The 12,182-nt window shown below is 36.4% G+C and overlaps 1 protein-coding gene across 11 annotated transcripts in view; it reads left to right on the top strand.

Annotated features, from left to right (window-relative positions):
* HIVEP2 (HIVEP zinc finger 2) overlaps positions 1-12,182 on the top strand; it is a 191,872-nt gene that overhangs the window by 152,899 nt on the left and 26,791 nt on the right. For all 11 annotated transcript variants that reach the window (XM_053591227.1, XM_053591220.1, XM_053591223.1 and 8 more), the window contains one exon: positions 7,941-8,035. The gene's annotated coding sequence lies outside the window, so the exon portion shown is untranslated. The remainder of the gene's footprint in view (positions 1-7,940; positions 8,036-12,182) is intronic.

Genomic DNA, 12,182 nt, shown 5'->3' with positions numbered 1-12,182 from the left:
ATGGTTGTGTAAGTTTTGGCTTTCTGAATGTTTCTGTGATTGTGATGGTTGTCTTCTCAGGACCACTGGCGGCTCCCAGTGCCTACCAGCTGAAGTTCCTTTGCCTTCTGTCCCCTACTGGCCTTCTCTGCCCCAGCATTCACCACCACAGTCTGCCTCATGTTCAAGTCACACAGACTGGAGCTCCAGCAGCCCTTGCTCTTTGTCTACAACACAGTGATAAGTTCACGTTCAAATGCCTTTATGCTGCATCACCAACCTGCCAAGTCCAAGCCTTCTTTTAATACCAAAGGGTGTTTCTTAAATGCAGCATTCTCAAGCAATCTCTTGTCTCTGTACACCCATAGTCCCATTTTAAGCCTCTTTTGCTTTTATAATTTGTTGTCAGTATGTCTTTCTCACCTACTAGATGGGAAACTCTTTGAAAGCAGGAATCTTACCTTATTTGTCTTGAATTCTAAATATGCATCCTATTCTTAATTCATACTTAGTGTCATTGAAATTGATTTAAATTAGATATATGTGGGGATTTTTTTTTTTGTAAAAGAGACAGTAACACTGGATTCAAACTAAAATGAATATGAAATTTGCATCCCAGTAATATTTTATTTCATTACATTAGTGTGGATGAGCTTTGGAAAAAATGTACTTTGGCTGAGTGAATGGACCAGTGGGTGGTGGAACTCTAGGATTGCCTGACAGAATTTGCCCAGTAGGATCTTATAAATACCTGCTTGAAACTTGAGCCTTTTTCTAGGCTTACACTTTGTAGGCAATGATGTATTCCAAGAAGAGGCTGAAAATTTGAATGCCATTCAGAGTTTATCAAAGTGGCAAGGGGGTAACTGAATAGGTAGGCAGGTCATTATAAATAGCTCACCTGGTGACTTCCTTTGGGTAAAGTATGGCTTCAGTTCGAACCACTTACCTCTGTCGAGGCTGACCTGGTTGTTCAAGCCCTTCTTGATCATATGGCTTCTTAAACTCTGACAAAAGCTGATGGCCAGGTTGTTTGCTGCGCAGAAACCTCATGACCAATTCTGAAGACTTGGAAGGTAGCATCTGCTTACCTATGTACCTCATAGATCCAGAGACAGTGTTGAATCAAGATTTGTTCTTTGGTTTTCTGAGGTTATGCATCTCTACAGTGGCACATGGGCCAGTTTCCTCACTGTCAGGGAAAACTGTCAAGAGAAGAACTAGAGCCGATTGTACAGCAGCTTAGTAATTACAGGTGGGCAGGGCCCATAAGGTTAGGCTGTATACTATGTCGCCAACCTGGCCTTGATTTCTCCTTGAAGGATCGTTATTGTATGTAGAGCCAGTGTAGGGGACTGAAGACAGTGTTTTTCATCACACTTGAGAATCATTTATTGCATGAAATATGGCGTGTAGTTTTCAGCTGCACAATTCATTGCTTTAGGTATTATTTCCATTGATATGGGAGGCTCTTCCCTAAGAGATGGATTTTCTTCAGGCAAGGTCAGTCTGTTTTATGAATACTTATGCATATAGTGCGTATTTTATGATTTGATTCCTCTGTTCTCTTTGTTTACATAATCAGAAGTCAGCATTGGGCTTTCTTTATACCACTCTTGTCACACCAGGAATAAAAGGAAAAGTGGAGGAAGAATCAGGACTTGACTTTTGTGTATCTGTAGCAACCAAGAAAAAGACATAAGGGACTGTAAGAGGCAAAATTTGAGAAAACAATTCAAGTTTTGATTTTATTGTGTCCTTCTTGTCATTAGAGTATAGCAGTCAAATAACCTTTGGTTTCATCTCTGTTCCTCCCAATATTTAAAGAGTAAGTAATTAAGATGGCTTAGCAAAAAGTAGTAATTTACCTACCAGAGTAACATTCAGGGATAGAACAGAGAGAATGGAAAGGTAAGGGGAAGAAAATAAAAATGGGAAAAAGTATCACAAATGAGAAAACTAAAAATACTTTTAATTATACAAAACATCCTGCCCTTTTGCAAAAACAATGCAGCATGTATCATTTAGCAGAAACAGTAGTGCCTGTCAAGATGGTGACAGGCCTCCTTGGTGAAATTTTGATAATATGGACCAAATTACCAGTGACTGTCAATGAAGGAGCTGTCAGTGCTTTTAGGTAAATGATTTCATGAATCTACTTAAAATAGTTACGTCAAAAGTTTCATTTTGAGACCCTAAGAAGCGTGGTAACAGAATAGCTTATGCTGAAAACTGGTTATAAATTTTAATTCATTTAGTTTGACATCTAATTTTGCTACCATTGACTCATTTGGGAAAACCTAAAATTGTTGTTAAAAATTGATAAACAATTCAGTGGGGCATTTTTTCTTGGTTGCTGTTATTTTTCTGTCCCTCTGACTAATTAAAGTATGAATTATAAACGTCTTTGCTCCTTCAATGTCCAAGATTATTTATTCTTTATGTTTTTACTCCTTTGCTCATTCAGTTGGTTTCTGCAGTAGGGCAAGATTGATCAACTTTAAATATGAAAAAGAAGTATTGGATGATGAGAAATAATTGTCTTGAATGTTTGAAGAGCTAAGCTATAGACCAGAACTGTCCTAATGGGCCGTTGGTCCCCAAGCAAGTCTTTTAACTTTTCTGGTTCTCACCTTTTTCATGTCAGTTGCCTTATGGAGTCAATGATTTCTAAAACACTCTCTGTCTGATTTAGAATAAGCTCAACTGCGATAGAAATTTATAATTGTATACAGTAGAACCTCTGTAAGTTGAACTCCAAAGGGACTATAACAAACTGGTCAGCAAGTGATCAACTTAAGGAACTAGACCTACTGTATTGATAATGTGCACGTGGTGCATGTCTGGTCTATGAAAATTAGGTCAACTTAAGGAGGGTGGTCAATGGAGGGAGGTGGTCAGCTGTAGAGTTTCTACTGTATATGCTCCTGAAACAAATTATTCAGATATATGACTTATTTGATGCTAAATATGGGATCGAGCAAACAAACCTTGGCTATAACTCTGATCTTAGAAAGCATGACATGTGTTTAAGGACACACGTGGAGAGGAGTTGGCATGACCAGTACCAGGTGAGCAAAGCCACGATGCAGAACAGTGAGCAGAGAGCACTGTATGATCCTGAATCACCCCAGAAAGATTAAATTATATTTAGCAGACTGTAATTAACTCAAGGCAAAGGCTAGAGCACTTTTGAAAACAATCACTAGCAGATGTTTAAACAAAAAATAATTTTCTCTGTGGTCTTTACCTCACCTACAGTTGTATTTACTAGAACACCTTATTTTCTAAGCATCCCCATGAAACAAGATTCTACCACACTATAATGAAAGTATATACAGCCATAGAGAAACTGGAACCATAGGGTCTTGGTTTTTGTTTCATTTGACAAATATCTTTCTCTTTAAACCTGACCCTGAGAGCTGTGTACATTTGTGTATTAGCATATCTAAAACGTAGCTCCATGTTGTGGGCCCTTTTCACTTTCTAGATCGGATGGACCATTCCCTCTTGGTGGTCTCCCTTGTACTGTGTTTATGTCAAAGCATTTAAAAATACTTTGGTGAACTTTCTTGATCACAAATGTCTCCCCCCTTAAGCTCTGAGCTCTTAAATGTAGTACTTGTGTTTTCCATTTCTGTATTTTGTAAACTGAACCTATTTTCTGGCACATAGTGGGCATTCAGTAACTGCCATAAAATACTCAGAAACCTAATAAAGGAGGCCTAGGGTACAATCGATAGTGCATGTGTACTGGCTTTTTTTTTTGGTATTGTTTTTCTGTAGTTTTAAATTGCACGGTGCTTTATTATGTCTTTTCTGTGCCCTTGGACTGACTACCTGCTGAGAAGTAGCAATCGTCCAAAGGGAGCTCTGGTATTTTTTTACAGGCAGCTTCTGGAACCAAAACCCTAAACAAAATGGCAAATTAGGTTAATGCAACCCCAATCTTTATTTTCATGCCAAAACTATTTCTGCAAATCTACACTTGTAGTCATCATGCTGATCAAAGTATGTGTGTAGGGGGTGGCATCGGGGGGTTTCCTAGTCTGTGCCTGCCTTCACCTGCCTTCTCTAGCACCTCCCAACCTCCACTTACCATCCCACTCTGGACACCAGGATGGAACCAGAGACCCATTTAAAGTTCCTCCATTCTTCTTCCCCACATCCCTTAGTAAGAGGGGAAAGATGCTTCCTTACAAGAAGCTTGTGTAATTGATGGACTATATCTAAAACATCAATTTCTCTTTCGGCACCCTTCTCCCATAATTACAGTGTCTCTTCTGTAGTGGGTGAAGAGGAGTATTTATTCTTTTAAACATACTGTGCTTAAAACACTCCTTTTAACTAAGAAATATTGCTATCATAGCTGTTTCTAGGTCCCACTTGCCATTTTTCCACAGAGTTTATCCAATTAATTATTGTTTTTAATTAGGACAACTCTCATATGAAGTATATCTGGTTTATCTTATCAGTTCTTTTCCTAAAATCATGATCTAGTGTGCTTTTTTTTAACTCCATAAAAAAACAAGGGTGATGTGGCACTTATATTTTCATGAGAGGTCTTGGAACACGCATCCGAGAGTCAGATTAAACCACTGAACCATAATTTGTTTTAAAATAATTTGGAAGAGTAGAGAATGGGAAAAAGGAATCAAACCATCAATGGATATGTCTTCAATGTCTACCTATTATTTATCAATTATTTATCTGTCTACCGTTAGCCCAACCCAACCCTTGATTAGCTTCTTGAAAATAACCTGTAAGCCTCCAAGAATAAATATCTATGCCGAGGAATTTTTCCTTTTTTAAGAGTAGAAAGGTTGAGAAAGCACTAGAATAGAAACAGTAATACTCAAACTTTCCACATGTTTGTTACAAATAGGAGATGGAGAATTGGAAACTATTTTCTTTTTTTTTTTTTGTAGAGACAGAGTCTCACTTTATGGCCCTCGGTAGAATGCCATGGCCTCACCCAGCTCACAGCAACCTCCAACTCCTAGGCTTAAGCGATTCTCTCGCCTCAGCCTCCCGAGTAGCTGGGACTACAGGCACCCGCCACAACGCCCGGCTATTTTTTGGTTGCAGTTTGGCCGGGGCCGGGTTTGAACCTGCCACCCTTGGCATATGGGGCCGGCGCCTTACCGACTGAGCCACAGGCGCCGCCCGGAAACTATTTTCAAGAGTCCCTTCCATAGCCTACAGGTCAACAGAAATATCATCCTGTATTTAGTAAAGTGAAAGATAATTTTCACCTCACCTTTAGGAATGAATTTTAAATGACTGGGGGACATTTAACAAGATTTGTTAGCACAATTTCTCAAAACCTGTTAGTTTTATCAAGTATGAAGGTTTCCTTGTGTGATCATTTCTTATGAATCTAATAACCTAAAAGTTAAAGTTGAAGAAATATCAGTCTCTCTCCTCTTTTATTCCATTTTTAAAATAGTATACTGTGTGTATGGTTGATTTCTAGGCAGCAGACGCATTCTCAAGACTGTTGGAGGAAAGATTTTTTTTCTTTTATTTTGTTGGAGAAACTGGGACACAAGAACTCACTTAAAATTAATGCAAAAAAATTTCTGAGATGGTATCTTCATGTTTTCATTTTAATAATGACAACAATTACTTCCCTGTTAGAGGCCATTACTGATTACAATTACCAACAAAATGATTTGTGCAAAATCACTGATATCTTTCCTGTTGATGTCATTTGGTTCTTTGCTTTAAAGTCACACTAATTATCTGGAAGTATCTGTAAAGTAAATGCTAAGTATGACTTGACAACTGTTTCTTTTTTGTTCCATAAGAGAAAAACCAAACATGAATTGTAAACCATGCAACAGAACCAATTCTCAAATCCTGTTATGGTATGAAAAGGGAGATCTTCTATAATCTAAAATTTTAGATACACATACATGTCACAAAAGAAGTGTTTCCCATTTCCAGGAGCCATAGTCCTGGAAAGCAAGACTGGAAAAGCAGAGACAGATCTGAGAATGTTTCCCCACCCTGTGCTCTGTCTTGCCTATGTAGGAAGCTGGGAGGAATGATGATTTCTGTATTGGGGGGGAGGGGTGTTGTTCCTGACCTACCAGACATAAGTAGCTACTGACTACTGCAAGTTATTGTTCCCTATGAGTAGCTATAGCTTTAGAATCTTGGCCCATTTATGTCTTCAGTACATTTTGCTCAAAGTACAAGATAGCTCAATGATGGATTGATTGATTTTTTTTTTTTTTTTGAGGGACAGCATTTTAGCTTAGGTTGCAGTATTAAAAGGCACAGCTTGGGGGGGGAGGGTTTTGAAGCACTTTACATTTTTTAAAAGAGGTAATATTTGGTTTGTTAAAAATGTTCACATAGTGAACTATCTTATAGAACATGTTTGTCTTTGGCATTGATGACGCTTTCCGTTTTGAGAATGGTAGAGTTTGTACGGTGCCATTTTAAGTGCCGGCAACTGGTTGAATTGAGGCAAGAAGAACAAAGTTTTAAAAAGAAAATAAATCCAGCATTTGGTTAATAATGTGCCCTTTACAGTAACAGAATCTTATCTGACCACCCACATTCATCTGGTTGCTGACGTGGCTCTTGCTTCAATTGCAGAAGCTATTTTTGCACCTTTTGTGTCTTTTGAGGAACCGAGTGGGCCTACTTGCTTCTAATGATTCACATCTCAAAGTGCACAGGGTGTCCTGTGCAACTGCAGTGGTGTGAAGAAAAGGGGAGAGAAATTAAAGCAAACTCTTCCTTCAAGCACTGTGAATGCTCACAGGAAGTGGTACCCAGCAACAGCACATTGTAACTATCTTGTCTTACATAATCTTTAGTTCTTCCTATGAGGGTCTTGGTAATCACTGTCAGAAAGAAAAAACAATATATTTTTTAAAGTAACAAATACATAATAACCATCTATGGGTTCTATAGTTATATTGTTATGGGGGTCTTTTATACTGGTATACACAGCATCTTATGTTTGATAAATCTATTTGGATTAAGTAGTTTGATTTTCCTTGTATGAGATCAGACAATTAAGTTTGCAAACTCATCCTTGAAAAAGTGCTGCATACTTCACTGCTAAATATTACTATGGTTATCTTCAAAGTACTCCCCTTGGGAAACTATGCACCCACGCCAGCACCCAGTCCTCCTTTCAAAGTAATTTTGGAACTCTTTTTCTGGAATGACCATCAGAGCTATTGTCATCTGAGGTATGACAGTTAACTTCATGAACTCATCCTAGAAAAAGTGCTTTGACGGGTAGACTGTTTTGGTGTCAGTACATAGCTTCCCAAGGGGAGTACTTTGAAAGTGACCGTAGTGATATTCAGCAATGAAGTAGGTAGCACTTTTTCAAAGATGAGTTTACAACCTTAATTGTCAGACCTCATATGTCTTTGGATCATACTTGGATAAACATGAATTCTGAATGTGAAAAAGTCCCTTTATTCATTACTTACTAAAGTTTGTGAAGTCTCGGGATTTTACTTTGGCTGGTTTGAGATTCCTACTTCAGAAATTAAGTATTAGCACAGAATATAAGACTGCTGAAATAAAATGTAGAAAAAAATGACTGAGACTTCATCCTGTGAAATTGAGTTGCTAATACACAAAAGCTTGGTGGAATCACAGCCCAAAAGCAGCACATGTCATGGACTACCGTGGCACAATTTCTAGTTTCCATACTGAAGTTTTAATTCTCGCATTATTTTATCATTGCCTTCACTTTCACTTTTACAGGCAATTCCCTTTTAATATAAGTGTTTATTCAAAAGATTTAAACTGTGTTAACAGAAAGGAAATGTTTTCTTAACCAAAGAAAAGGCTCCTTGAGAGATCCAGTTTCAAATTTTCTTTCCTAAAGGAAAGCAGGCAGGTTCTATGGGTGAAGTAGTGAGCAAACCTATTAAATTCATTGTATTCATCATCTCTTAAATCTTCTTATTCATCTTTTTTAGGTTCCCAGATGTTGCGCATGAGTTCCTGTAAGGAGAATCGGCATCTTGGAAATCAAAGACCGTTGTGATGCAGTTTTTTGATATGAGGATAACAGGTTAATAATGAAAATTTATTTTACTCTGTTGTTGTTACATTAAACTTGAAAAGCTGTTTTGGTCTACCAAGAACTCATATGTAAACTTACTTTATCATCAAATCCGGGTCAAAACAATATATTGTCCATCTAGCGAGAAAAGTATTGTAAAAGTTTTATTTTTTCTTTTGGTTTTCATAGATCAGTTTTAATTATAACCTCCTTAATTGAAATAGCCTCATTTGAGAGTATGTATTTCTGGCAAAGTTTATTTTATGTGAAATTCTCCTTAGTAAATCTTAATAAATCATTTCAGTAGAAAAGTGAAATTACAATTTTAAAAAATTATTTGGAAATTTATGACAATATTGAAAGCAGATGCTGTCATCAAAGTAAGTCATACACGCCTTAACTAAATATACAAACCCTACAAATATATGTAACGATGGCCACGTGGAAAAATACAGTTCAGTTTTCCATTAGGTTGTATATATCAAATTAGACTTTATGTATGTCAAATTAGAGGGTAATGATCACAATATTTTTACTTTTCTCCAAAAGTTCTCTGAATTCCTTGGCAGAATTTCATATAATATACAGTAATCTTCTCAGAGGGGTGACTTGCTCATCTTAGGGAGAACTGAGGTCGTGATGGCGATTTTTACTAAAAGAAGCATTTATAATGAACTTGGCTTTCAGGAAGGTTCCTTTAAAAAGTTGTCCTGTGGAAATAAGTCTGTGTTCAGATGGACTCTGGCACCGCTCACACTCTTTGGGGAGATCCTTCTTTTCCCTTATCCGGAACTCTCTGCACGGTGGTTGGGCAGTGAGCAAGAGGACCAGGGGCGCTCTGAAGACACTGGTGTATTTCTCAGAATATTTTACAATTGATCTCTGGAATTTTAAAAACAGATACATGGAGGTCACTTCCAAAATGTCATTTGATAATCCCCATCATAAGATATATATTTTGTTTATAAGTATAATACTACCAGATCCTCCCCCGCAAAAGACCAAAGAATCATTTCTTTTCATTTTTATAAATGTTTTATTATGATAATATTAAGAAGGAGAAAAGTGGTGTCTGTCGTCTGGGCTCTTTCTACTGTCACTGTTTAGGATGTTATTATTTAATGCTCACTTGACTTTTGCCACCACTCAAGTAATGATTAATTTCCTGAGGTGAAGTTTTTTTTGCAGATAGTATTTTTCTAAACACACGATCCCAGATTGACAAGCCTGGGTACTGTAGGCCTTTATTCCTCTGCAGAGCAAGCCTGCCTTCCTGCCAATCCCACCCAGCTGTTATCCTGAAGAGACCTCTGAGGCGGTCTACACAGGAGGCTGTTTCTCCGCTTTCCCTTTGGGGGCCTGTCTGAGGAAATTATTTAACTGGGTGCCAAATTTATTTGAGTGGGCTATGAAGAGTAGCCAAAGGAGAAGGCACACTTTGAGAAAAAAATGCCAACTAATCCAAGTAATATCATCTTTGCTTCCATTTCTTTCATTCCATTACCACTGAAATAGTCACACAGGGGGTGGTATCTTTTCAACACCACCCTGCTCTGAAAAATGTGATGAGCATGCCAGACAATGCCTGTCTGTATCAATTGGGGGACTCCTAAGGGTTGTAGCACCATCCAAGGAAACCCCAATGGCATATCCTCTTGAGTTTGATTCTCTGGTAAAATATCTTAACTTCTTTCATAGCACTTAAAACCATGAGGGGGGGGATTTAAATGTGAATGGCGAAGTGTATTTGGAATACCACTCCTTTGTTGGCAGTGGGTGCTAAGAATGACTTTGTGTGGGTTTGGTTACTATAAAAGGACATCTCAGGGAAGAAAAAGACAACTAGCTGTTTTCATGAGAATGGCTCTCATATTGCATTTTTTGATGTATCGATTGATCTGGAAAACTGGAATTTATTTTTAACACACCATTAGAAAATCCAAAAATGAATTGACACTACATGATCATAGAGAAATAATGTAGCTATAACTAACCGTATGACTGTAGATCTTTATAGCTCTAAGTAGATCTATATTGAAAACATTGAACTGAAATCGCAAGTGTATACAATGGTTCATTTAATGATTTGTAATAATATTATGAGATCCAAAGAAAGTATTTTTCTAGACTTAATGATCTATTTAATGTGATGTGGATTTCCTGATATACTTATAAAAATGTTTTCCCATCTGTAAGCATTCTCATACATTTTAGTAATGAAACAAAAGCTCAAGGATTTATGCCATTTTTGGCATAAAGTGTCACCTAACCAGAAAAAGACAAATGTCGCTATCAAGCCTTGAGTTCAATTTTGGAAACTTTTTTAAAGTGAATTTCTTTTCCTCCATTTGAGTAGAGCAGCAAAGAAACTTTTGAACACTCCCAAATCCCGCTTGATTTTGAAGAAAAAGACATGCCAAGCACATTAATAGGTCTGTGGTGTACGTGATTGCCATTACGGAATTTTTCCAGTTTCCTGGATAAAGCAGCTGTAGATAAGTGATTAATTCAAACAGTCCATATTTTTAATAGTTCATGAACGTGATCAATGAATTCCCAAAAGAACCCATCACTCATTTTCTCTCCCACTTACCTTTCTCTATATGTCTCAAAACTCCAAGAAGGAAAATGATTTTATGGGTAGCAGTTAGTTAAAGGCTCCCTAAGGATAGTATTAGAAAGAATAATGCATCCTTAAATATGCTAAAATCTAATGTAAAAGGTGCCTGTGAAATAGGAATGATTTCCAATTCCCTAGTAAGTCTTTCACTAAAGTGAAAAATTAGACATTGTGGTTCAGAGGAATGTGGACCAGAAAGGTCCCAGCTGAAACTTCCAGCTCAGACATGAACATTCTTCCTCAACAGAGCAGGGGTAGGGAGCATGGGTATTGCCTGTTTTCCTGATAAAATGGTGAGGCGTCTTGTGTAGTCCTGTCTCAGAAATTTATAAGGAAAACTTATTTTAAAAATTTATAATTCATTTATTATAAATGCATTTATACTTCATAAATTTAGTATAAATAAATTTATACTTTAAAGTTTCTATTTTAAGAAATATATTTTGAAAAATTATACTTTTTCTCTGTCAAGAAAATCTCTCCACAGAACCTATTTGTATAACTGAGTAAATGTATTTTAAATCTTAAAACGTTTTTATGTGGTGATAGGATCACTTTTAAGGCCAAGTTCCAAGTTCCAGATCAGACTGGGAAACAAAGGGAGATGGCCGTCTCTTTAAAACAATAAAAATAAATAAATATATATATATACACACACATTATATGTATTAGCTTTCTATAGATAATAAATAATGTGGTTGGAATATAAAATGATCCTATATTCAATTTAGCAAAATGAATTTTTATTTCTTTAATAAAGTGGTAGATACGATTTTTTTCTGATCAGCCTCCTCTTAAAAATTAAACCCCACAACAATTAATGTTCTATGTAAGTTTTGTTTTGACCATTAGATAACTGCTTTTGAATCACTTTTCTTCATTTTTATAGTGTATTTTCTGATAGAAAGATACTGTCTTTGAATTTTATTTTGTGCTTCAATTGTACAATATGTCCATAGGGAATAAGAATGGTATTAATTTATTACTGTAAACCATAAAAATGAAATACATCTGATTTGTAAAGGTACTACCTCATTGCTAAGTGAAAATGTTATATTTCATTTAACATTTTATTAAATGTATTATTCCAGTTTTATTTTATTATAAAATTGTATGTTCATGTTTAATTTGAAGTTTATATTTTAAGCCACATTATATTTGTGTAGTCCAAAGGATGGAAAATGAAACATACCTGATTTTCACTTATGAGGTTCTTATTTTCTTTAAAGTAATAATTTTCAAGCTGGGCACAGTGGCTGGAGAGCTACTTGGGAGACTGAGTTAGGAGGATCCCTTGAGCCCAGGAGTTTGGGTTGCATAGGCAACACAGAAAGACACTATCTCTAACAAAATAAAACAAAATAAACAAAAGTAATGAGTTTCAAAGAACAAAGGAAAACAATTTGTCATGAGAATTTAACACACACAAGAAGCTGTCCACTTTGAGCATTGTTTTATTTATGAATATTTTTGATTTCTGCGAAATGGCATTTGGGTTCATTTTCTATTCTACAAATATACAAAGTTCACATTCTC

Source organism: Nycticebus coucang, chromosome 5 (genome assembly GCF_027406575.1).
Source record: "Nycticebus coucang isolate mNycCou1 chromosome 5, mNycCou1.pri, whole genome shotgun sequence".
NCBI lineage: Eukaryota > Metazoa > Chordata > Mammalia > Primates > Lorisidae > Nycticebus > Nycticebus coucang.
The sequence above is the reverse complement of the archived record's forward strand: the minus strand, read 5'-3'. Positions and strand labels throughout refer to the sequence as shown.